The sequence below is a fragment of the Rhinopithecus roxellana genome, chromosome 3 (genome assembly GCF_007565055.1).
Source record: "Rhinopithecus roxellana isolate Shanxi Qingling chromosome 3, ASM756505v1, whole genome shotgun sequence".
NCBI lineage: Eukaryota > Metazoa > Chordata > Mammalia > Primates > Cercopithecidae > Rhinopithecus > Rhinopithecus roxellana.
Genome location: NC_044551.1, coordinates 184,834,524 through 184,862,014, shown reverse-complemented (window position 1 = coordinate 184,862,014; position 27,491 = coordinate 184,834,524). Strand labels below are relative to the sequence as shown.

The 27,491-nt window shown below is 39.0% G+C and overlaps 1 protein-coding gene across 1 annotated transcript in view; it reads right to left on the bottom strand.

The window, feature by feature from the left end:
• ATP10B (ATPase phospholipid transporting 10B (putative)) overlaps positions 1–27,491 on the bottom strand; it is a 283,570-nt gene that overhangs the window by 157,255 nt on the left and 98,824 nt on the right. The window contains exon 3 of the mRNA XM_030927999.1: positions 1,656–1,781. The gene's annotated coding sequence lies outside the window, so the exon portion shown is untranslated. The remainder of the gene's footprint in view (positions 1–1,655; positions 1,782–27,491) is intronic.

The following is a 27,491-nucleotide window of genomic DNA, read 5'->3' as shown; positions in this document are numbered from 1 at the left end:
TTAAAGTTGAGATTTGGCAAAGATGAGATGCAATGGATACTTTCATACACAATTTTTTGTGAACACTTTGGGAAGAATGTAGCTTTATTTATTTATTTATTTATTTATTTATTTATTTATTTATGAGACGGAGTCTCACTCTGTTGCCCAGGCTGGAGTGCAGTAGTGCAATTTTAGCTCACTGCAACCTCTGTCTCCTGGGTTCAAACAATTCTCTGACTTGGTCTCCCAAGCACCTGGGATTACAGGCACCTGCCACCACACCCAGATAATTTTTGTATTTTTAGTTGAGACGGGGTTTCACCATCTTGGCCAATCTGGTCTTGAACTCTTGACCTCATGATCCACTCACCTGGGCCTCCCAAAGTGCTGGGATTACAGGCGTAAGCCACTGTGCCCAGTCAGAATTTAGCTTTATTAAGCCACGTTGAAAGTGCACGTTCTTAGACCCAGCATTTTCACATCTATATAGATACCTTGAAGCAATTTGCACACATGTGCACAAGGAGACCTTCAGAAATATTAATTGCATCATTCAGTAAATGTTAAAAATGGAAACAACTTAAATGTCCATCAAACATTAGAATAAAAAAATTGTAACATATTTATAAAATGGAATATCTTATGGCAGTTAAAACTGTACTGTATCTCATGAGTAAATAGCACATAATAATGTCTTATTTAAGGTTAACTATTATTTTGGTGTAAGTACTACTATAAGCACTTTGCATGTCAATATTAATTCATATAACTCTGATAACAACCCTGTAATGGGGGTTCTATTAGCATCCCCATTTTATAGATGAAGAAAGTAAGAAGCAAAGCAAAGCTTAAAGGTCTTATAGCTGTCGGTGGCAGAGTTGGGCTGTAAAACAGCCCATCTACTCCAGAATTGGTGACTTAACACTATACTTGCCTCATAAAACAAACAGAATGCTGGAAAACAAAATGTAAAGTTGAGCAAGAAGTTGGGAAGACAATATACATATGAGTCTCTATTATCTAGGGTTAGGTTCAGCCACATTTAGCAACTACAAAAACAACAATAATAAGTGGCTTAAACAAGGTAGAGGTTTCTTTTTGACATAAAACAAATCTAGGCTGGGCGCGGTGGCTCAAGCCTGTAATCCCAGCACTTTGGGAGGCCGAGACGGGCGGATCACGAGGTCAAGAGATCGAGACCATCCTGGCTAATACGGTGAAACCCTGTCTCTCCTTAAAAATACAAAAAACTAGCCGGGCGACGAGGCGGGCGCCTGTAGTCCCAGCTACTCGGGAGGCTGAGGCAGGAGAATGGCGTGAACCCGGAAGGCGGAGCTTGCAATGAGCTGAGATCCGGCCACTGCACTCCAGCCTGGGCGACAGAGCGAGACTCCGTCTCAAAACAAACAAACAAACAAACACACACACACACACACACACACACACACACACACACACACACACACACACAAATCTAGAGGTAGGTAGTCCAAAGCTGATATGGAGGCATCAAGGTCACCTGGGACCCCGTTTTTTCTGTTCCATCATCCTTAGCACTGATTTCCATCATCAAGTTGGTGTCATGAACCAAAGGACTATTGGAGCTACATCCACCTCAGTCATGTTCCACACAGGAAGAGGAAAGAAACGGGGGAGCAAAGCAAAAGATATACCTGTCAGCCGAGTCCCTTTAAGGAGATTAGCCCAGTGACCTTTGCTGTGCCCCTATAGCCACAAGAAGAGTGGGGAGATATAGTCCTTTAGCTGGACGAATTATTGATCAGAATAAACTGCATGTTCTGTAAGCAAGAAAAGAAAATATTGAGTAGGCAACCAACAGTTTAGTTATAAATGCTATTTATATAAGGTTTAAAACAATGCTACATATTGTTTATGCAAAACTATATTGTTTTGAATTTTACATATATTTATGATAGAAGAAAAATATGTGTGGAAGTAATACCAAGTTTAGGACAACAGTTATACTTGGAAAGGAAAGGAATTGGAGGGGAATACACAATAAACTTCAACTATATCTCTAACTGTTTTCAAAGAAAATCTAAAACAAAAATGATGTAATGTTCAAATTTGATTAGTTGGATAGAGGGCAAGGCCTGGTGTGTCTTTGGGGAGGTATGTATATCTCCAATCCCCTTCTTCTTCTTTTGTTCAGTTCTCTTTTTCTGTCTCACTTTTCTCTCTTCCTGCAGAAAAAGGTCTGAATCCCTGAGAACTGCCTTCCCTGCTAAAACTTCAAGCCCTCAGTGAACTTGGGACAGTTTGTTCCCAAGTGAAGCAGTTTTGGAGAGCACCTGCTTTAATAGTGATATGTTGGTTGAGAGCTTATCAAATATCACACACGAAGTTGAGCCTTTCACCAATGTGAATTTATTTAATACTCACAAGATCCCTGAGAGCTAAAACCATTGTTATTTCCATATTACAGAAGAGGAAACTAGGTCTCAGTAAAGTTAAATATCTTCCCTAAAACCCTATAATTCATAGGAGCATGTTCCAGGTTGGAATCCATACTTGTCTGAATTCAGAACTGGGGCCCCAAACTGTCATGCTGTACTGAGACACTTAATGAGCTTTATTAAAGTCCAGTCACACACCCTGCTCCATCTCCTAGTAGACTTCTAGGAAGGCCTCTCTGGTATGTACCCAAAACTAGTCACAAGGGTAAGGTGGGGTGCTGAATCTGGAATGAAAACAGGTTGGATTTACCCTGTACTTGGTGGGATCTCAGTTGGGGGGCCACAGCGGGCCAGCCAGGCTGAGATGAAGGAGAAAGCAAGCAAGGGGCTAATTGCTCAGAGAGAGGATTTGGTCTAGAAACTAAGGAAATAGGAGGGCTACTTAAGCATTTTGTTATTCATGGTCTTGCCTCTGCAGGGCAGAAAGCAGCAATGTACTTGAGATATAAACTTTGGCCAGGAATCGGATACATACACTGACGTCCCTGGTGCCATTTCTTTCCCAAATCCAAACTAGGTCATGGCATTAATCACTCTGCATTCTCCTTGTCTTCGTCCATTTTGTGTTGCTCTACCAACACCATGGTCTCAGAATATCGGAGACTGGGTAATTTATAAACAAAAGAAGTTTATTTAGCTTACAGTTTTATAGACTGTGAAGTTCAAGGGCATAGTCTTGCCTTTTGGTGAGAGCTTTTGTGCTCCATCGTAACATGGTGAAGATCATAGGGGACCAGTACACACACACAGAGACAAAACCCCAGGGGTGTCCTGGCTTTATGAGAACCCACTCTCAAGGGAACTATTCAATTTTGTTAGAACTAATCCAGTATCATCATAGCAAGAACTCACTCACTACCTTGGGAATGGCACCAAGCCACCCAAGAGGGATCCGACCTCATGGCCCAAACACCTTTCATCAGACCCCACCTCCCATACTGCCACATTGGGGATCAAATTTTAACATGAGTTTTGGTAGGGACAAACCAAACCCTAGTAACCCTCTAGAGTGCTCCTCGTGGACAGGGACTACATCTGGTTCAAGATCCACCACAGTCCCGGTACATAGCAGGAACTTGAATGTGAAATAAACAGATGAATAAACAAAGGAAAAAGTAAACTCAACAGGACTGAGGTTCATCAGAGTTCTCTGGACTGGGACTGAACAATTAGCCAACAAATAAAAAAAAAATATTAGGTTAGTGCAAAAGTAATTGGGGATTTTACCACTGAAAGTAATGGCAATAACTGCAACTACTTTTGCAACAATCCAATAGTTCCTAGAAGGCAAAGACCAATGCATGATTTGTGTTTGTATGCTTTGCCTAGCTCTGTGCCCACAGTAGCGCTTGCTAAATGGTTGCTGAGTTAAATGGAGATGAGTTATTAAATAAAACAGAGACTTATAATAATAGACTGGAATGGAATCGGGCATTCAAGAGATCCATAAGAGCCAGTGACTTGTTTGAACATGATCTCACAACTTTAATATAAACATTATTATCCTCATTAGGAAAAGTAAAATAATATGGCCACTATTTGGTCCAGTCTATGTGCCAGGTGCTGTTGAGTAGATTATCTCTAATACTTACCATCACCTAGCAAGGGAAGTGTGATTATTACCATTTTCCAATGAAGAAACTCAGTCCCAGAAGGTTAAGCAACTTCCTGAAGCTCAGATTACAAAATACCCAGGCAGGATTCATATGCAGGTCTCTCGGGCCTATGATTCTGCCATCCCCAGGAAAACGAACAGAGCTATTATTGTGGTTGGACTTTTTCCTTTCACAAATGGAATTGCAGCATCAACAAATGGCAGGAAAGAAGTTGCATTTCTTCCTTCAGTAAAGATTCTGCAATGTCCTGTAACTCCTCCCAAGGCATTGGTGATATTATGGCTACTCTGAATTTACTTGAATTGCAACTGCTAACCTAATTGTTTTCTGCTGGCAAATCTAGTGAACATAATATAAGCTCTTATTTCCCCTTGGTGTGATGTTATGAATTGGGATTATGCTTATGGGAACTCTTTGTATACTATAAAAATACCAACACTCATCATGAAAATAAATGAAGGGAAAAATAACACCCAAAATATGTGCTTTTGTAACATTTATTAGAAAGCAAAAATGAAACAATGAATGTAAAGGCTATAGCATAATTTCTTTTCTTTCTTTTTAAAGAGGCTTAAAAAAACTGAGTGCAATGGAGTTTAAAATGAAAACACTGGCTTTCTTTCCTGGGGAATATGTCTCTTAACCAGCTTCTTATGCACTCTTCTTTGCTCCAGGGTCCTCTGGTCTGAATTAAAATTAAAGTCAGCTCTTTTACAACTTTTCTTATGAGTCAGTATGCCTGAAAGCTTCAATCAGCTGTTGGCCAAGAAATCTTGATCCTTGTTGTGTGATATAAAATATTCTTTGCAATTACTAGCTTCTTATTTTGACAATTTCAGTGCAGTTTTCTGGAAGATTCTCCCTTTTCTTCTTTTCTGCATTTGCAGCTTTTCCTTGAATTTATAGCCCTCTCTTCCTGATAAGCTCAAACCATCCTTTCCTCATGCTGAAAATTCCTTCCTGGATGTCTCACCACATGGGTTCTTAGTTTTTCAAAGAGAAATGTTGCCTTGGTCAGCACTGTAGCTTTGGTAGAGAAGCATATAATTTGCATATTGCTTACAAAGATTTGCAATAAAAAATTATTCCCTCCCACAACTAAGCCCATTGCTTTTTCTTATTATTGTTGATTACACTGGCCTGATTTCAGTTCCCTCAAGTAATAATTGGTATAAGAGCTGGTTGCAGTAAGTAAGCCTGTTGTAAATACAAGTTGGGGTTTTCATGAAGTATGTGCGTGTGTGTGTCTGTGTGTGTGTAAATATTTATAATACATAAGTTTAAACATGGAAAGTTGCCAGTTGGGCCTTCACAGGTTGGAGACTGTGCACACATATTGCTTTTTTTGAATCACCGGACAGGATCTCAGAACATCTTGGGGTTCATGGACCCCAGTGGTACTCTGTCTTTATGGACTGTTAATACATCCTGAACAACGAGTATCCATGGGAAATCATGATGATGCTGACTTGATTTATAATATTGATTTTTATCAAAAAGAAAGTAAGGTTTTGAGGTACAAAATAGATTCTTCTAGATATCTAATACTGCCATGTCAGGGCTAATGCTCTCACTTTTGCCTCATTTAGGCCCCAGACCATTGCCACAAGTGTCACTGCATAAAGGAAGAAGTGTGACATAAAGAGTTCTGAACAGGTTGCTGCAGTGCCCCTCAAGATTTCCAGTGAAGCTTCTGAAAATTAAACTTTTAAATGTCTGTCATTTAGGCTAATCATTATTATTTTTAAAGTTGCAGATGACTGGGAGGTTGATGAGAGGAAAATGTGAGAGCCAGGTGGAAAAGGCTAAGAGGATGGGGCTACTGTGCTAGTCAGCTAAAATGGGCCACATTCAAGCTGATGAGTGGGTTCCTAGGCCAGTGCAGTGAATATGAAGAAGAGCCAAAAGACAGGACAGATGTCTGAAAAGGCTTCTTTTGACTTTGTATTCCCTGATTACAATTCCATACAGGGCTGACATCTCTCTTGGCTCTTGGATTCTATGAGATGCTCCTGATTCCTTTCAATTTGCCCTCCTTTAATAAGACAAAATTAAGAAACAACTCCAAAGCTGGCCCTCTCTTGCAGCCATTATGCCATTTTGCAAACGATTGGATCCAGACTACCTGGATGCAAATCCCAGCTCTGCTTCTTACTAGCTGTGAGTCTCAACCTCTCAGGATCTCGATTACCTTCTTCGTGTGGGGATAATAATAATATATACCTCTTGGGCTGTGAGGATTCCGTGAAATAATATTTCTAAAACATTAGAACAATGAGTGCTTCATAGGAAGTGTTTGTCCTAAGTGGCTGTTAACGAAATACATCCAAGCAAACAAACACATTTTGGATAGCCCGTGGGTTCTTATGAGTCTATTCATCTGGGTTAAAAATCTCATAATTTGTATTAAACTTTGTGTTTATACTCAGAATGGGATATTATTTCTTTGAAGATTACATTCCCCGGAATATCATCTGTACAAAGACTTAGAACCACAAATTAAAGACGAAATAATGAATTTAACTCATTTCCCCTTCTCCCATCTAAAATCAGGGGAAATTATTGTTGAGCCTTCACTTTGTATTCATTCATTCATACCATCGTGTGTTCTGCCTATTTTCTTCCCACGGGGTTGTTTTAGCACCACGTGAACAGCTCATCAGTTCCCTTATGAACCTGGTTGCTACTTTAGCTGCTCCCAAGAATTTGAATATTCATTCCAGACCAAACAGCCTTTCCGCTGGCTGTAAGCATGTCAAAACACAGGGGAAAAGATTCAGGGATTAAAAAAAATCATAAGGCATTGAGAACAGGACTTGCCATACCAAACGGAGCAAATCGTATTTACAAATGACCTCTAAACTCTGAGATCAGTCCAAATAAAGAAGCATCTGTCATCACTGGGAACATCCAATACTTTTCACCCTGACAAGGGGCCTCCAAAGACTCGATTCCATTTCAATCTAATTGGGTCCTTGCCCTCTCCTGCTTCCCTCCAGCCATGCACAGCAAGCCAAACCATCTCGGGATGGAGAGCCAGCCCAGAGATGTGCGACACCTTGACAGTGGAAACAGAGGGTGGAGGCAGAGGGTGGAGGCAGGGCAGAAGCTCTGCTAATTACAGAACAACCAGATGCATTGATTTCAGCTTCATACAGAGCATACTGAGATTACTGTCCGTGGAATCTCAGACCTTTCACTGATGGCTGTATTTAGATAGAACTTTTCCTTTCACCAAGGCATAGCACACACAGAAATCTTCCTGAGTGAACCATCTAACCTATCTGTAGTTCATCTTAATGGCAGTGAGCAAATTTTCTAAGCTACAAATGGACAAGTACGTGTGTGTGAGACGGACAGTGCCTATGTCAAGAGATGTCTTGGAAAATCTGGGCTGACTGGCTGTTATACCTTTTCGTACTTCTACTCATTAAATATTCATCAAGCATATACTAAGGTTGAAATGCTGTTGCAGAAGCTGGTGATATGGCATGAACTTGACAGGTGAGCCCGTTGCCTTCATGAAGCTTACATTTTGGTGGAGATATATAAAGAAAAAATAAACAAGATCATATCAGACTATGTTTACTTCTGTGAAGGAACACACAGGGAGAAGAGGAAGAGGATAACAGTAGCTAACTATTATGCACCAGGCACAATTCTAGAAATTTTGGTTGTATTAACTCATTTAACTGTCATAATCACCATATCATTTTGGTTATTTTCCCCACTTGGCAGATGAGAAAATTGAGGCAGAGAGAATAAGCATAATTTGTCATCAAATGGCCATGGCAACTTCATCAATTCAGTTGTTGATCAAAATTTTTTGTGTCATTCTTATTTTTCTCTCTCCCCTGCATTCTCTCTCTTGCTCTCTTTTCCTATATCTAGCCATATACAATTAATCAAGAAATACCATGTTCTTTACACTAATACATAAACAATCTCACTATTTCTTGCTACCTCCACTAATACTACCCTGATCCAAGCCACCATTATATCTCCTACCTGATTACACTATTATTTTGCCTCCTGAGTCTGTTCTCGAAAAAGCACATGTATGTTCACTGTAACATGAGTCACAATAGAAAAGACATGGAATCAACTTAAATGTCCATCAATGATAGACTAGATAAAGAAAATGTGGTACATATATACCATGGAATACTGTGTAGCCATAAAAAAGAATGAGATTATGTCCTTTGCAGACACATGGATGGAGCCATTATCCTTAGCAAAGTAATACAGGAACAGAAAACTGAATAACTGCATGTTCTCATTTGTAAGTGGGAACTAAATGATGAGAACATGAGGACAGAGAAAACAACATACACTATGGCCTATTGGAGGGTAGAGGATGAGAGGAGGGAGAGGATCAGGAAAAATAATGGGTATTAGGCTTAGTATCTGGGTAATGAAATAATCTGTACCACAAACCCCACGGCACAAGTTTACCTGAATAGCTATCTTTTTATTTATTTTATTTTATTTTTTTAGAGACAGGGTCTTACTCTGTCACCAAGGCTGAAATGCAGTGATGTAATCATAGCTCACTGTAACTTTGAACTCCAGGCCTCAAGTGATTCTCCCACCTCAGCCCCCCAAAGTGCTAGAATTACAGGAATGGGCCAGTGTACCTGGCCTCATTCTTTTTTTTTTTTTTTTTTTAATACTTTAAGTTCTAGGGTACATGTGCACAACGTGCAGGTTTGTTACATATGTACACATGTGCCATGTTGGTGTGCTGCACCCATTAACTCATCATTTACATTAGGTATATCTCCTAATGCTATCCCTCCCCCACTCCCCCAACCCACAACAGGCCCTGGTGTGTGATGTTCCCCTTCCTGTGTCCAAGTGTTCTCATTGTTCAGTTCCCACCTATGAATGAGAACATGCGGTGTTTGGTTTGCTGTCCTTATGATAGTTTGCTGTGCTGTCCTTATGATAGTTTGCTGAGAATGATGGTTTCCAGCTTCGTCCGTGTCCCTACAAAGGACATGAACTCATCCTTTTTTATGGCTGCATAGTATTCCATGGTGTATATGTACCTGGCCTCATTCTTAAAAATACGTCAAGTTATTTCTCAACTGTACTCAAAACTCTCCATTGGCTTCCTGGGGGTTTGGAGTAAAAGTAAAGTACCATAACTATAATTCTAACTATAAATTCCATTGTGTTTGTATCCCTTAGTTACTCTGCAGTTAATACTGACAGCCCTATACATTCCGGCCCCTCCTCTCCTCTCTAACGCTCTCTCTAAGTTCCCCTTCTCTCTTGTTCAGTCTGCTCCAGCCACAGTGGCCTCCCAGTTATTGTTAGGGCACACAGATCATGTGCCCCTGAAAGACTTCGAACCTGTGATTACTTCTGTCTTGATACTTGCAAACCTCCCTTGAGCACCTCCTGTTTCTTGCTCTTTTTAATGAGAACTTCCTTGACCATCCTATTTAAAACTGTAAGTTCCCTCTACTCTGAGCCTTTGTCCTCCTTCCTTGCTTTTTTTAATTCAAAGCATTTATCATCTGATGTAATATATATTTTTATATTTTTTGTTTGCTTACCATTGCTATCCACCACTAACATGTACACAATATGAAAACAGAGACTTTTGTCTGTTTTGTTCATTGCTTTTTCCAGACTGCCTAGAAGAGTTCCTTATATGTAGGAAACACTAAATAAATATCTGTTGAATTAATGAATTAAGGAAGAAGACATATTCCTCTGACTTAATAAAAAAGTTTAAGATTAAAAAAGATAATGATGTCTGATTTAGGAAAGAAATAGGAGAAAGAATGACTACAAAATAGATGAGGAAAGGAGGATATACTTACAGGGGAAGAATAATTTGAAGAGACAGCTGTCATAAAAATAACCTGAACATACGGAAAGCGAAATCTTTGGTTGAGTTCACTTAAGTTCCAGCTTCACTGATTACCCCGCTTTACTCACTAAGAATGTCTGTGACTTGGGGAAAACTACCTTCCTCACTCTAGATCTTGCAGTAAAATAAGGGCAGTGCATGAATATTTAATCATCTCACCCAGCCCTAATTTTCTGGATACATCACAGGCTTACTATGGGACTCTTAGGTAAAAGATGCACTAGCCTGTTGCCATTGATTATTCTGAATGCTACATTGGTGGGAAGAAATGGAGGGAAGGAAATGGCAAAATCTGTGACTCAGATTTTTTAATAATCTGGAAACTGAGGCCCTGAACCAGAAAGTTTTTGTTTTCTTCTTGATTATAGTTCTGTAAAGAGAAGGACGTGTAGTCAGGGAGGAGTATGGGAGTAGGAGAAGGCATTTTTGGAGAGAATAAACATGGAAGGCTAATCTTAATCATGGAATATGAGTCTGGGGAAGGTTTGCCTTTCCCAAACCACAGAACAATTCTAGGAAGCATCAGGAGCACCACTGAGAGACGCCCGAGCCTAACTCGGGGTGGTGCAAGTTCCGTGGCCTCACTAAGATGTTGCTTCATAATATGGTCCGTGTCACTCTGGAGTCCTTTAGACCTTTTCTCTGCATGGTGAGTTTATTGTTTGCTCAAACCAAGGATAAGTGCAGGATTTTTCTTAGGAAAGTTGCCTGGCGAGCAAGCCAGCAATGTGGGCCCAGAAGAGAAGCCCAGACAAGACTATTGTATAACCAAAGGTGAAACAGGCCCAGGCATCAGCAACAGCCTGAGTATTTTTGGAAAACACATTTTCATCTTCAATTTGCACCAGACCTGGAGTGGAGCTAAGTCATTATAAAGTGTTAGTCCTGTTCATCCCAGCCCTGGACAGCTAGCTTTGTAAACAGATGCCGTCAGGTGCTGTCTCTAGGAGGAAGGATATCCCAAGGCTGCTGCAAGAATCTAGTTCCCTCAAATTTGGCATTTCCTTATTCACAGCACACTGAAGTGACATATTCCTGTCCTGAGAGAAGATAGAAGGTTGAAAAAGGAAATAAAGAGAGAGCAAGGGGGTGGGGGAAAAGGGGGATGAGAAAGTAGTGGAGGAGGAGGAGGAGAGATGAAGAAGAGAAGCCTGCAAAGTGGAAGCTCTCATGTATTGGGTACTATGAAAGGAAAATGTCTTGGGCCCTTTCAAGCTGGGAACTGCTCAGGGCAAATCTGCCTCCCATTCTATCAAACTCATCCCTCTGCTCACAGAGATACATCCATATTCTGATTGCTCCCTTATCAGAAAGGGAGCAATAAGTTTCTGAAAGACTTATCAGAAACTCAAAAGAATGCAACCATTTGTCTCTCACCTACCTGTGACCTGGAACCCCCCAGGGGTGGGGTGGTTTGAATTGCCTTGCTTTGAATTGCCCCCACCTTTCTGGAAGGAACAAATGTACTTCTTACATGTATTGATTGATGTCTCATGTCTTCCCAAAATGTATAAAACCAAGCTGTGCCCTGACCGCCTTGGGCATGTGTCGTCAGGACTTTCTGAGGCTGTGTCATGGGTGCGTCTTCAACCTTGGCAAAATAAATTTTCTAAATTAACTAAGACCTGTCTTAGATTTTCTGAGTTTATGGAACCTACTACATATTAGTATTATATTGGACATTGAACACTGAAAGTATGAATGCTGATCCTTACAAACACCACAAGGGATAGGCACATCTATCATCATTTTCCACAGCAGAAAACTGAGACTTGGAGGCATGAGTGAATGGCTGAGGTCACACAGGTAGAAGTGGTAGAGCCTACACAGGACTGCCTGATTCCAAAGCACAAGCATTTCCCGATATGCTTTGTGAAAACAAAGGTAAAGAAGGTCAGGAAGAAAATAGATGCAGGGCTCAGTGTGGTAAAGAAGTTAACCTTACCCAAGGGAGGTCTGGCCTTTGTCCTTGGGCTTCTGGTAATCGCTAAGCCCTTGGAATGTTATTCCTAAGGGTGTTTTCATTTTCATTTGCCTGGTGTGTTGGGTCCTGCCAAATAGTTTAATAATGTTCTTTCAGGGTGGGAACTTTGGGTTCCATGGTATCAGCTCAACTTCCAGGGGCATTGGAGACTGCAATCAGTCATGTGGGCATACAACCCATAAAGGAAAATTTAAAAAATATCAGGACCCCAAAATCCTTGTGTCAAAGGGAAGGTTAAAACTACAGCCTGAGTCATGCAACACCCTCTTCCAAATGAGTAGCTGTTACTAGCATTATGCATTAGCCAGACCACCAGGAAAGGTAAAAGGCCTCAGGTATCTCCGAGTGTGACTGCCTCTGCAGATCATTCATAGGTAAATTATTTTTTGGCCTCTCCTGAACAAGGACATACCAATTGTAACTTTAGATCTACAATCTAAGTCTTGCTCCTAAAACGAAAATCTGTTTGGTTTCACACTGACAATGTCATTACAAGCTTATCTTCCCAGGTGTAGAAGAAAGACAAGAGGAGATCAGTCAGCTCTCTACCTATGCAGAGGAGTCTATGCAATTGATCCTTCCTTTACTCTTTTTTTTTCTTTTCAGACATTCACCTTTTCTTATGTAAAATGTAGATTTACTGGCCACTAACTAACGTCTCACAAGAATGTAACCATTCACCTTACTGCCTACCCTCTCCTCTTCTTAGATGCCTTCCCCTCTTTAAGGAAATGTGTAAATACTAAACTTCCTGAAAACATCTTTGGAAAAATAGCCCCAGGCATGTCTGTGGTTTGAGTTTTTCCCAGATACGCCCTGAAGCTGGCTTAACAAACCTTGATTGATAGAGATGTTTGCTTTAGTCACTTATTTCGGTTATCTAACTATATGTATGTGATAGAGCCCCAATACAAACTCTGGATACCACGCTCAGGGGAGCTTCCCTGGGTGGCAACACTGTGAATATTGTCTCACACTGATGCCAGGGAAATAACGCTACCCATGGCTCCATGGGAAGAGGACAGTGGAAACTCTGCATTTGGGCCTCCCCTGGCTTCTGCCTAAGGTGTCTCTTCTCTTGGCTGATTTTAATTGGTGCCCTTTCCATGTAATAAGACCTAAGCATGAGAATAACAGATTTCAGTGAATTCTGTGAGTCCTGGTAGTGAATTTTTCACACTTTCAGTCTTGGGGAACCCCAAGACTTGCAATTTTTGTCAGACCTTAGGGTGGTCTTATGGACTGGGCTCCCTCTGACTTCACTGTTTCACAGAACCCTTTTGCTGGCTGCTTTATTCTCTGAGAATGTGTTGTTTTCTTCTCTTTTTGTTTGAGTAACAAGCCCCTGGAATGAGCCACTACCACACTGGGCTGGGCCAGCAGGAAATTAGGTATGTGGGGCAAGCCCAGGAAAATGAAAATCAAGCATGGTGGTTTGTTGCTAACGAGGGAAGGGTTTGGATATGGCAGCCACAGAGCTCCCTGATCCTTGTCTCAGCTCTGCTGCTGATTTGCTGAATAACTTTGGGGAACAGAGGCTAAATCTCTCTTGGCCTCAGTTTGCACATCTGCAATATAAAGATACTGAATTGCAATATAAAGATACTGAATATAAAGATACATTATTGTTAGGCCCCTTAGGGCTTCAGATTTTCTGGGATTTCATAATCTGACAGCACGGAATGATTAAAAACTCTCTGGAAGCTTATAATGAAAGGAAGAAGTTTATTTTTCCATTTCTGGATATTTTTGGTGGGCTGTGCAGCTTGATTGATCAGAGCACAGCACTAATGCTTATTGCTAGCACATATCCGAGCTCCACAGAGGGCAGTTCATGACACAATTTCTTCTGTTCTCCTGCCTTTCTTTCTTCTCTCCTTTCCAATGACTACTGTGTTCCACCTTTGTGTCAGCTGCTGCGCTAGCTAACAAGGATTACAAAGATGATTATGACAGATGCCTGCCCCTCTGCCCTCAAGCGGCTTGTAATGGGGTAGGGAATTGAGTCATGGAAGCAGCTAAACAGACTAAACAAAACAAAGGCTAACTAAATCAGAGTAGCAGTACAAGCAAAGATTGAAGGAGTAAATGAATTCAGGAGGTGTTAACGATAGTGGCAGTAGAAAGGGCCTACGAGGAGGTTTTATTGGACTTGAAACATGAATTTCAACAGGTAGAGACAGGTCAAAGGGTCTTTCCAAGAGTAGAAAATGGAAAGAAGAAAGGCACAGAGATTCGAAGTATAAATTGTGTTTGGGAAGTGGCCCATAGCGAGCAGGTGGGTTGTAGAGGGAGGTGGGGAGGTGGGGAGGTGGGGAGCTGGTGGGAACAGAAGAAATAGTGAGAAGTAAGGCTGAAGACAGTAATCAGAGCCCAGACAGCCTTGTCTGTCAAGTCAAGGCATTTTAATCTTACTTGATAGCAATGAAGAGATTTTTGAAGGAGGAGGGATGTCTATGAAGCTAAACTTTCTTCATTCTTATTTCTTGGAATCTGGGGTTCCTTGAATCACTGATGATAACAGTCATGTTAACAACAATAATATAAAATCCTATAGTGTGCAACTGTATTCTTCAAAGCACCATCACTTAAAAACAGTTTTTAACCCCAGATTTAAGTTAGCTAACTGTTAGGCACTATGCACGGTGATTTATATAAATAATATAATGCTGACAAAACCCACAGGAAGTTCACCTGTTCTTGTTCTACAGATGTGGAGAGTGCAGCTCAAAGAAGGTAAGGCATCTGCAGGGTCCCACAGCCACTGGCATCAGGACCAGGGCTCCACCTTGCTGATGAGACTCAAGTCTGTGTTCTCAACTTTCATACCTGCTACTTGCTATCTCATTTCACTGTTACCCTGAATGGAACAATATTTCTCTTCCTCAGATGAGGAACCTGAGGCAAATAAAGATTAAGTCATAAGTCCGAGGCTACACAACCAGGAATTCACTGGCCTCCTAATGTGCTTCCCCCGCATCCCACCTGATGGGAGTTGTTAACGATGCATACTAGACACAGCAAGTACAGCTGCTGTATATGCTTAGGGCTGAATGAGATGCTGGGAAAAATCAATATTTTTCTGTTGTTGGACTGGATGACTGAGTACAAAAAGCGTTTTTCTTTTGCATGTGCACACTGCCCACAAAGTAGCTTCTTTGAAATTGTCCTGCTGCTCTTCTAATAGCCCCTCTGGCTCCCTTGTATATTCTAGACACTCTCCAGGGTGTCTGTCCAGTTAGTCCCCCTCTTCTGAAAACTGCACCTTTCCAGCCCCCACACCATGTTTCTATATATGACCCACCCCTGTGGACATGGTTAAATTTTAATGCATCCTCAAATCAGATAAGACAATTGAATTCTCTCCAGACCCAGAGTTGGAGGGGAGGCACTTTACCGGCAGAACGCTTGGGAGACGGACCTTGAGCCTCTGCTGCTCAGGCCCCTGGAGCTGTCCTGTCCCCTGTCCTTTCTGTGACCTGGTTCAGTCATTCTCTGGGTTCTCTGTAAGCCCCCATTAACCTTCCCATAATGCCTTCCTACCCGCTTTTCTCTAGTTTGATACAGAAACCATTTAACCAAGAAAATTGTTTTGATTATAGAATCTATGAGGAAGATGTAGAAACTGCTTTTTTATTCAATGGTAGTTTCTCTCATTATGATTTTCAGTTTATTTTAAATATTAAAAGCCTTAAACCCAGGAAGGCTACCAAGATGAGTCAGCCTTATTTGCAGTCTGTGAGAAAAGATGTGGAATTAAAATGCGTCTGATGTGTTTAAGTTCAGAGCCACCATGTGGTCCTGACCCAATCTTCTGTCATAATGATCAGCCGTGCTGTTCCTAGGCTAATCCTCTGCTGGTGAATTTGGTTCTGCACGGGGGATATTCTCTGGCAAGTGAACAGGTGCCTGCTCCTAATGCCTTTGTTTAAGTGTTTGACTGGGAGTAAGGTTACATTAAGACAGTCTTTCACAGGCATGAGGCAATGGCTTTCTGAATTTGAACCCCTAATATCTGGATGTAGAATCTGGTCCAGTTGTCAGGTGAGTTGTGTGGAGGATGGGAGTCGTTTGGAGAATGGGAGTTTCATGGAGTGAGTTCTCTGTTTTTGCTGGTTTTGGCCTGGGTGCCAGTGCAGTTGGTTAAGAGTAGGGGTACTGATGGAAAAATGTCTGTCTTTATGATAACCAGGGAACTCAGTCTGGGGACCATACTCACTGTAGAAAGAAGGGGGAAGATCAAGAAAGGTTACTCCAGGTTCTGTCAGCCCTCATCTTTGCTTGACTGTGAACTGTCTATGCATGGAGCAGACTCAAAGATGAACTAAAAACAAACAAATATTTGAACTAAGATGGGAGCCACTGCCCACCCAAAAACAGTTCAGTTCTAATCAAGTTAAGTGCCTGCTAAAAGAAAAAACCCTACAGTCTTTATAGGAAAATGTCAGGATCCAGCATCTCCATATTCAACCTTCATTATATCAAGGATGTTGAACAGATAAGACCCCCAAAATGTGACCAATTCTCAAAGGAAAAGACCATTAACTCAGGCCAATAAAAAAATGACCTAGATGTTGGAATTAACGGCATGAAATTTAAAGGAAGTATTATAAATACCCTCAATGACGTAAGGATAATGTGCTTACTTATAATGAATGAAAAGGTTAAAAATATCAGCAGAGATGGGGAAAAATGAAAAAGAACCAGATTAACCTTAGAGCCCCAAATAAAATATCTGAAATTTAAAAATTCACTGGATAGATTTAACAGGAGAATGGAAATGACAGAGGAACGAGTTAGTAAATCTGAAGATATGGCAATAAGATTATCTATTTTTGCTTTTGTTGGTTGTGCTTTTAAAGTCTTAACCATAAAATTGTTGCCTGGACCAATGTCCTGAAGTGTTTTTCCTATGTTTTCTTCTAGCAGTTTTATAGTTTCAGGTCTTACACTTAAGTCTTTAATCTGTTTTAAGTAGATTTTTGAATATGGTGACAGATGGGAGTCTAGTTTCATTCTTCTGCATATGGATATGCAGTTTTCCAAGCTTGATTTATTGAAGAGGCTATGCTTTTCCCAGTGTAAGCTCTTGGCAACGTTGTCAAGTCAGTTGGTTGTAAATATGCTGATTTATTTCTGGGTTCTCTAGTTTGTTCCATTGGTCTATGTGGTTGTTTTTATACCAATACCTGCTGTTTCAGTTACTATAGCTTTGTAGTATATTTTGGAGTCAGATAGTGTGATGCCTCTGTGTTCATTTTGCTCAGAATTTCTTTGGCATTTGGGGCCTTCTGTGGTTTCATAAGACTTTTTGGATTTTTTTTTCTATTTCTGTGAAGAATGTCATTGTTTTTGTTTTGTTTTCAGAGACAGGGTCTTGCTCTGTTGCCCATGCTACAGTGCAGTGTGGCACAATCATAACTCACTGCATCCTTGAACTCCTGGGGCTCAAGTGATCCTACCGCAGCCTCCCAAAGTTCTTAAGTTACAGATGTGAGCATCATTGGTATTTTAATAGGTATTGTATTAAATATGTAGATTGTTTTGGGTATTATGGACATTTTAACAATATTACTCCTTTTGATCCATGAACAGGGAATATCCTTTCATGTTTTTGTATCTGCTGCAATTTCTTTCAACTGTGTTTTGTAGTTTTCATTGCAGAGATTTTCACCTGCTTGGTTAAATTAACTTCTATGTCTTTTTTTATTGTGTATTTATTGTAAATGAGATTGCTTTCTTGATTTCTTTTTTAGTTGGTTTGTTATCAATGTACGATATAAAGAACAGAGAACGAATAAACAATGCCACAGGAAGCTGTTAGATAATATAAAATAGTCTAATAAATGTTATTGAAGTTCCAGAATGAAAGAAATGAGTCTAAAAAGTATGTAAAGAAATAATGACACAAAACTTCCCAAATTTGACAAAAGATACAAATTACAGATTCAAGATGTTCAATAAATCACAAGCAGAATAAATATAAAAATGGCCATAGGCATATAGATATGCTAATGATCATAAAAAGCTAAGGAAAAAAGCAAATGAGAGGGGTCAGAGAAAAATGACATATATGTTTATTTATGTATATATATAAAATATATATTAAAAATATAAAATATATATACATTTATATATATAAAATAGTGATTTGAATAAGGGCCAGAAGTGATTAGAACAACATGTTTAAAGAGCCAAAGAAAAAAAGAAAAAAACCCCCCAGAATTATATAAGCAATAAAAATAATTATTTAAGAATGAAGGATGAAGGCCGCGCACGGTGGCTCATGCCTGTAATCCTTGCACTATTGGAAGCCAAGGTGGGCAGATCACGAGGTCAAGGGATCGAGACCATTCTGGACAACATGGTGAAACCCCATCTCTACTAAAAATACAAAAATTAGATGGGCACCACTGGTGGTGCATGCCTGTAGTCCCAGCTACTCAGGAGGCTGAGGCAGGAGAATCACTTGAACCCGGGAGGTGGAGGTTGCAGTGAGCCGAAATCATGTCACTACACACCAGCCTAGCAACAGAGCGAGACTCCATCTCAAAAAAAAAAAAAAAAAAAAAAAAAAGAATGAAGGCAAAATATATATGTTACATTTAAAAACAACTATGGAATTTGTTACCTGTACTGTAGTGCATCAGACCTGCACTACAAGAAATGCTAAAGAGTCTTCTTCAGGCTACAGCAGAAGTGATACCAGATGAAAACTCTTTATTCCCAGAAAGGAATAAAGAGCATTAGAAGTGGTAAATATCTATATAAATGTAAACGAGACTTTTTTTGTGTGTTAAAAAATTAGTTTATAATACATGTGCCTGTTTAAAACAACATTACCTTCTGGGGGTTTTCATGTAAGTAAATGTAATACATATAACAATAGAACAAAGTATAGAAGAGAATAAATACATTTATATGATTACAAAGCTTGAGTAAAGTGGTACACATAAACTCTAAGTAGACTATTAAAAGCTAAGAGTTTATATTAATTTATAAGATTCATAAGCCAGTACCACCACTGAAAAAAATGTGAGAAGTGTAGCTTAAAAAGTCAGGAGAAAAATTAAAACCAAACTTTAAAAATTATTAACATGATTCAAAAGTTTCAGGAAAAGAGAAACAACAACAACTCAATAAAAACACAACAAAAGAACACATTGAAACAGAGGGGTCAAATTGGAAGTAAATAAGAAAATAGTAGACTAAGACATAACTATATTAAAATTACACTAACTATTGAGGAAGTAAACACTTCAGTTAAAAGGCAGAAATTGTCAGAATTTATAAAAATTAATGAATTAAAAATAAGTTAGGATATAGCAGAAGAGTTCAGCTCTTGTTTATTTATGCAAACAGTGTTGTTATCAGGTTAAAATAATAGGTTATAAGATGGTATTTGTAAGCCTCATAGTAACCTCAAATTAAAAAAGATACAATGGGTACACAAAAAGTAAAAAGCAAGAAACTAAATCATATCACCAGAGAAAATCATTTTTACTAAAGGAAGACAGGAAAGAAAGTAGGAAGAGAAGATAAAAAAATAACCAGAAAACAAATAACAAAATGGCAGGGGTAAGTCCTTACTTATCAAGAATAGCACTGAACATAAATGGAGTAAAATCTCTAATCAAAAAACATAGAGTGCCTGAATGGGCTAAAAAAAAAAAAAAGAAAATTGATCTGTTGCCTACAAGAAACACGCTTCACCTATAAAGATACACATAGATTGAAAATAAAGAGATGAAAAAGGATATTTCATGCCAATGGAAACCAAAAAAGAGCAAGAATATCTATACTTATGTCAGACAAAATAGATTTCAAGACAAAAACTATAAGAAAAGAAAACAAAGGTCACTATATAATGATAAAGGGGTCAATTTAGCAGGAGGATATAACAAATTGTAAATCTATATGCACCCAGTACTGGAGCACACAGATATATAAATAAAATTATTATTTATTATTAGAGCTATTATTATTATTATTAGAGCTAAAGAGAGAGATAGACCCCAATACAATAATATCTGGATACTTCAATACTTCACTTTTAGCATTGGACAGAACTTCCAGACAGAAAATCAACAAAAAATATCAGACTTAATCTGCATTTAGACCACATGGATCTAGTAGGTAATCACAGAACATTTCATCCAATACCTACAGAATACACATTATTTTCCTTAGCACATGGATCATTCTCAAGGATAGACCATATGTTAGGTCACAAAACAAGTCTTAAAATATGCAAAAATTGAAATAATACCAAGCATCTTCTCTGACCACAATGGAATAAAACTAGAAATCAATACAAAGAGAAATTTTGGAAACTATGCAAACACAGGGAAATTCAACAATGTGCTTCTGAATGACCAATGGGTAAATAAAGAAATTAAGGAAATTAAAAAAAAATTCTTGAAACAAATGATAATGGAAACACAACATACCAAAACCTATGGGATATAGTAAAAGCAGTACTAAGAGGGAAGTTTATAACTATAAGTGCCTACAAAGAGGAAAAACTTCAAGTAAACAATCTAATGGTGCATCTTAAGGCACTAGAGAAGAGCAAACCAAACCCAAAATTAGTTGAAGAAAACAAATAATAAAGATCAGAGCGGAAATAAATGAATTAGAAACAATACAAAAGGCAATGAAACAAAAAGTTGTTCTTTTGAAAAGTTAAACAAAATGGAAAAACCTTTAGCCAGACCAAGAAAAAAAGAGAAGATCCAAAAAATATAATAAATGAAAAAGGAGACATTACAACTGTTACTCCAGAAATTCAAAGGATCACTAGTGGCTGCTATGAGCAAAGGTATGATGATAAATGGGAAAATCTAGAGGAAATGAACAAATTTCTAGACACATACAACCTACCAAGATTGAACCAGAAAGAAATGTAAAATCTGAACAGACCAGTAACAGGTCACAAGATCAAAGCCATAATAAAAAGTCTACTAGTAGGCTGAGCATGGTGGCTCATGCCTGTAATTCCAGCACTTTGGGAGGCTGAGGCGGGAGGATCACGAGGTCAGGAGTTCGAGACCAGCCTGACCAATATGGTGAAACCCCGTCTCTACTAAAAACACAAAAATTAGCCGGGTGTGGTGGCATATGCCTATAGTCCCAGCTGTTCAGGAGGCTGAGGCAGAAGAATCGCTTGAACCTGGGAGGCAGAGGGTTGCAGTGAGCCGAGATCACACCACTGCACTCCAGTCTGGGTGACAGAGTGAGACCCCATCTCAAGAGAAAAAAAGTCTACTAGTAAAGAAAAGCCTGGGACCTGATGGCTTCACTGCTGAATTTTACCAAACATTTAAAGAAGAACTAATACCAATCCTGCTCACATGATTCTGAAAAATAGAGATGGGAATACCTCCCAACTCATTCTATGAGGTCAATGTTATGCTGATACCAAAACCAGACAAAGACATATCGAAAGAAGAAACTACAGGCTAATATCTCTGATGAATATTGATGCAAAAATCCTCGACAAAGTACCAGCAAACCAAATTCGACAATATATTAGAAAGATAATTCATCACGACCAAGTGGGATTTATCCCTGGGATGCAAGGATGGGTCAACAACACACATCAATCGATGTGATACATTATACCAGCAGAATGAAGGGCAAAAATGATGTCATCATGTTATTTGATGCTGAAAAGTATTTGACAAAATTCAACATCGCTTTATGACACAAGCCCTAAAAATTGTGTATAGAGGGAACATACCTCAACGTAATAAAAGTCATATATGACAGACCCTTAACTAGTATCATATTGAGTGGGGAAAAACTGAAAGCCTTTCTTCCAAGATCTGGAACATGACAAGGATGCTCACTTTCAAGACTGTTATTCAACACAATACTGGAAGTCCTAGCTAGAGCAATCAGATGAGAGAAAGCAATAAAGGACATCCAAACTGGAATGGAAGAAGCTAAATTACTTTGTTTGCAGATATGATCTTATATTTGGAAAAACCTAAAGACTCCACAAAAAACTCTTAGAACTGACAAACAAATTCAGTAAAGTTGCAGGATACAAAAATCAACCTACAAAATCAGTAGCATTTCTATATGACAAAAGTGACCGATCTGAAAAAGAAATAAAAAATCCTATTTATAATAGCCACAAATAAAATTAAATATCTAGGAATTAACCAAAGATGTTGGTTGGCTATATTAATATGAAAAAAAAGTAGAGACATTTTATAATATTAAAGGGATCAATCATTAGGGAGACATAACAATTATAAATGTATATGTACCTAATAAGAGACCTTAAAAATATGTAAAGCAAACAATTAAAAAACTAATGGGGAAAAAGACAATCCCAGAATTATAGCTGGATATTTAATACCTTTTGGTAATTGGTAGAAGTAGACAAAAAATCAGTAAAGATGTAGAAGATTTGAACATTACTATCAACCTTTATCTTATAGACATTTGTAGTATTTATAACCTAATAACTTCAGCAGGCACGGTTTTTTCAAGGATACATGCTCATCAGGATATGTTAGGACAAAAAAAATCAATAAATCTAAAAAGCCTGAAATCATGCAGAGTATGCTTTCTGACAACATAAAATTAGGTTAAAAATTAATAGCAATAAGGTATCCGTAAAAGTTCTAAGTATTTGAAAATTAAACAATCTACTTCTAAATAATTTTGGGTGAAGGAAGAAATCAATAGGGAAAAAGCATTTTGAAGTGAATGATAATTAAAATAAACAAAATTTGTGAGATGCAGCTAAATGAGTGTTTGAGAAATAGTTATAGCTTTCATGCTTATCCTGGAAATAGAAGAAGGAGTGAAAACTCAAGGATCTAGGTTTCCCTCTTATGAATTAGAAAAAGATCAAATTAAACCCAACATAATACAAGGAAAAAGACAATAAATATAATTTCAAAAATTGAGGAATAAGAAATGGAGATCAAACAGAAAATGGTGAATAAAATCAAAATCTTGTTTTAAAATTGATATGCCACTATTTAATTTCTCAAGAAGGTAGAAGAAGTAAAATACTGATATCACCAAGTACTACCTAGTCTACAATCATGAAAGGATAATAAAAGAGTATTATTATGAACAACTTTATGGCAATAAATTCGACAAGTGAAAATGAACAAATCCTTAGAAAAATATAAATGATCAAAACAGACTGAAGAAGAAACAACAACAAAAACCCCAAATAATCCTTTGTCAATTAAACATTTGAATTGAAAACAGAAACCTTTCAAAGAAGAACCAGGCACACAGATGGCTTCACTGGTGAATTTCATGTAACATTTAAGGTAAGATAAGATGAATCTAACATAAACTCCTTTAGGAAATAAAAGAGAAGAGAATCCTTTTCAAATAATGTCATAAGCCCAGTATTACCAGACAAACACTTCACAGGAAAAGGAAACTCTATACCAATGTACCTCATGAACGTAGGTTAAGAATTCTTAACAAAATATTACCAAATCACATCTAGTAGGATGTATTCCAGGAAATCAAGGTTGGATTTAACATACAAAAATCAATGAATTTAACTCGCCATACTAATAAAGCAAAGGAGAAACCCATGTGATCATTTCAGTGGATGCAGAAAAAATATTCTATGAAATTCAACTCCCACTTATAGCAAAATCTTCAGCAAACTAGGAATGGACAGGATTTTCCACAACTCGGTAAGGATATCTACACAGAACTTTATATCCATATTTGATGGTGAGAGGCTGGATGTTTTTCTTTAAGGTACAGAACAAGGCAAGGATGTCTACTCTCAGAGTTTTATTCAACATTAGATTAGGTGGCCAGGCGCGGTGGCTCAAGCCTGTAATCCCAGCACTTTGGGAGGCCGAGGCGGGCGGATCACAAGGTCAGGAGATCGAGACCATCCTGGCTAACACAGTGAAACCCCGTCTCTACTAAAAAATACAAAAAACTAGCCGGGCGAGGTGGCAGGCGCCTGTAGTCCCAGCTACTCGGGAGGCTGAGGCAGGAGAATGGCATGAACCCGGGAGGCGGAGCTTGCAGTGAGCTGAGATCTGGCCAGTGCACTCCAGCTTGGGTGACAGAGCGAGACTCCGTCTCAAAAAAAAAAAACAAAAAACATTAGATTAGGGCAGCCAGGAAGTGCAATAAGGCAGACAAACAAACAATAGTCATATAGATTTAAAAGATGTAAAATTATCTTTATTTGCATACAACATGGTAATATATGTTAGAAAATCCTAAAAGATAGAATAATTGCGATAAAAAGGTTGCAGAATACAAAACCAGCGTATAAAAGTCAATTGCATTTCTATATATGACCAATGGGCAATTGAAAAATAAAATGGAAATAGCTCATTAAAACTCCATAAAAATACTAAAGAATAAATGTAATAAAAATGTTCAAGGTCTGTGCACTGACAACATAAAAACGATCCTGCCATTCTATCCATTCACAGAGACTGTGCCCTGGGGGGAATATAGGTGAGAGATACGAATGGCTATGATTCCTTCAATCCTCAACCATCTAGCCCCACTGAAAGGGATTCTGGTGTTTATGGATATTCATTTTATATCCATAAGCTTTTATATCCATAAACATTTTATATTTATTTCCTGTTTTTAAAATCATATTTTGTTATTTTATTTTTACAGAGTCTTGATATGTTGCTCAGGCTAGATTCCAGCTCCTGGACTCAAGTGTTCCTACTGCCTCAGTCTTCCAAGTAGGTGGGACTACAGGCACAGGCCATTGTGCCCACCTTTTCCTTTTTCAAAAAATAAATACTGAATAAATAAATGAGGGAGGGGGGAGCTCATGGAAATCATCACTAAGCAAACACCACAGTCACCATAGTAATAACTGTTGCAGACAAGACCCATTAATAAATGCTAAAGTGGGAACATATATACAGGTAGTATATCCACTTCTAACATCATTGCCCCCAGAGGCAATCCAGTTTTAACTGTCTGGGGTTGTAAAAAATAACAGCATGTACATATTGTATTTAATAGATAAAGGATTTTCAAAATTAATTTTGACCAATAATTTTCATTTAGGGTCCACTGTCAAAGCTAATTTCTGCATATACTATAACTTCATTGAATTTCAGGAGAACTCACAAAACACAGTTTGTAAAGCATTTTGTGCTTAGAGACCTCTAGTATGGAACTTACTGCCTCACAAAGCATTCCATTCCATTTTGGCCCACTGAATTGTCAGCTCTCCAAATGTGGGGTTAGCTTGCTATAACCTCTGCTTATTGGCCCTGGCTCTCCTCTGAGGAGCCATGTTGAAATATTATCACCTTTCCCCTGAGAGTTCTTCAAATACCTGAAGGGCTATTGGGTTCACATCTGGTCTTTTGTTTCTAATACTAAACAATCCCAGTACTAGACTCGTTTTTTTTTCTTCTCTTCTATAATCAAATCAGCAGTGGCCTATGGTCTCAACCCAAAGCAATTGCCGAATTAGGTAATGGTACATTGGCACCACCTGTCCTCAGGTTTCTTCAGTGATTGCAAAGTACAAGAAGCCCTGAAATATCAACAGTTCCTGCACTAGTTATGTGTCTTCACTTGAGCATTGCAAACAGTAGCAGTGGCGGAATTCTTTGGATCTTTGACCTCCATCCCCAACCTATTGTCAATCTGCTTTGGAAGACACACCCCCTTGACAGTTATCTAATTGACTTGGCTCCCATCTCAATGGGACTTTATAACCTCATGGAAGAGAAATGGCTTCCCCAATCCTTACTCCCCTTGCTCCAGCCTCCATCAGGGAGCTATTCAGTATACAAGAATAATCTTTAATAAGTTGCATATTTATTCTGCAAGCAAACTCTGCTGCCTCTGTTAGTGGACTGAGTCCTCTCCCAGGCTTGTACAAACAGCTCTCCTGGATGCAGTCACGCTTTATGAACTGTGCATAGAGTAAGCACATCACTGACTGTCAGCTTCTGAACACTCTTTTACCCTGAAGTGCTAGAAAAAGAAGGAAAGACAAATAGTTCTGAAGAAATGCTTCGGTAAATTTAGCAAACAGAATGGCTACACAGAATCATCTGATGCCTCTCATTTTTGTTAATACCATTAGTCAATATATCTAGTCTCTCTACAAAGTCCAAAGGGAGGATGGGATCAGTCTCTGTAGGAGCTCTCCCCTTCTGTGAGTGAGAAATAATCTAGACTGGCGGTCAGTGATTTGTGTATGTGTGTTTTTTTTTTTTTTTTTTTTTGAGACGGAGTCTCGCTCAGTCACCCAGGCTGGAGTGCAGTGGCCGGATCTCGGCTCACTGCAAGCTCCGCCTCCCGGGTTCACGCCATTCTCCTGCCTCAGCCTCCCGTGTAGCTGGGACTACAGGCGCCCGCCACCTCGCCCGGCTAGTTTTTTGTATTTTTTTAGTAGAGACGGGGTTTCACCGTGTTAGCCAGGATGGTCTCAATCTCCTGACCTCGTGATCCACCCGTCTCGGCCTCCCAAAGTGCTGGGATTACAGGCTTGAGCCACCGCGCCCGGCCAGTGATTTGTGTTCTAATCTTGACTCTGCTTTGAGTTGCCTTCAGTGATGGTTTCAAGCAGTTCCTTCTTTTCTAGGAATGGGCTAGAAAAGCTTATAGGGTAAACAGCCTGTGAACCACCATTGCTAGGATGAAATGTAACAGCAACAACAATAGTATGCAAAGAATGAGAAAATCATTTATTAGGTAAATCTGTTTTGTACTTTACATTTTTCAAAGGTCCTTTTTACCCAGTTGAGCCTCTTAGTGTCTTTATAAGCAATTAGAGGCAGATGATATTAACTCCATATGAGCCCAGTAGAAAATTCTGCTGCAGAATTTGAGACAGTAATTCAAGATGGCTTAACAATTAGGGACAGATCTGGGGACTAAGACCTGTCAGGTCTCCTAATTGCTGTGCAGGGTCTTTTCATATACTGTTCTGCATATATCATCATTATCATCATCCAAATAATCACTATCTTCAGAAATATTTATGGAACACTTAGTAAGTGCCAGACTTTGGGCTACATGTTTTGTAAACATTATTTCTATACTGAATCATTGGAAACCCTATGAGGAAGAAATACAGCTATGGAAAACTGAGGATCCAACAGGTCAAATAACTTGCTTGAGTTGTCACTCTCAGATCCATGATGAATTGATATGTAATTTGGAGCAACTGACAACCTCTCTGACTCTTAGTTTATTGGGGTAAATGATATCTACTTCTCGTACTGCTAGGGCTAGCTAGCATGGAACCATCTGTGCTAATGGATAGGAGAGTATCTTGAAATATGTGAGGTGACAATCTTTTTCTCATGGTTAGTAAATGGCAGATCCAAGCCTGTGCACAGGTGTAGACATGGCACTATATTGTACGCTAATGACATCCCCCATAATGCTGTTACTCACATCCTTCACTGCTGGTTGTCTGCACAGAAGACATAGGACTCCAAAATAAACACTTAAATTTTTGCCATTTGAAAAAAAAAAAAAAAAAAAAAGAAGGCTAGCAAGTCCTCTGAACCCTTCTTCAGTACCAGGGCTTTTATCCT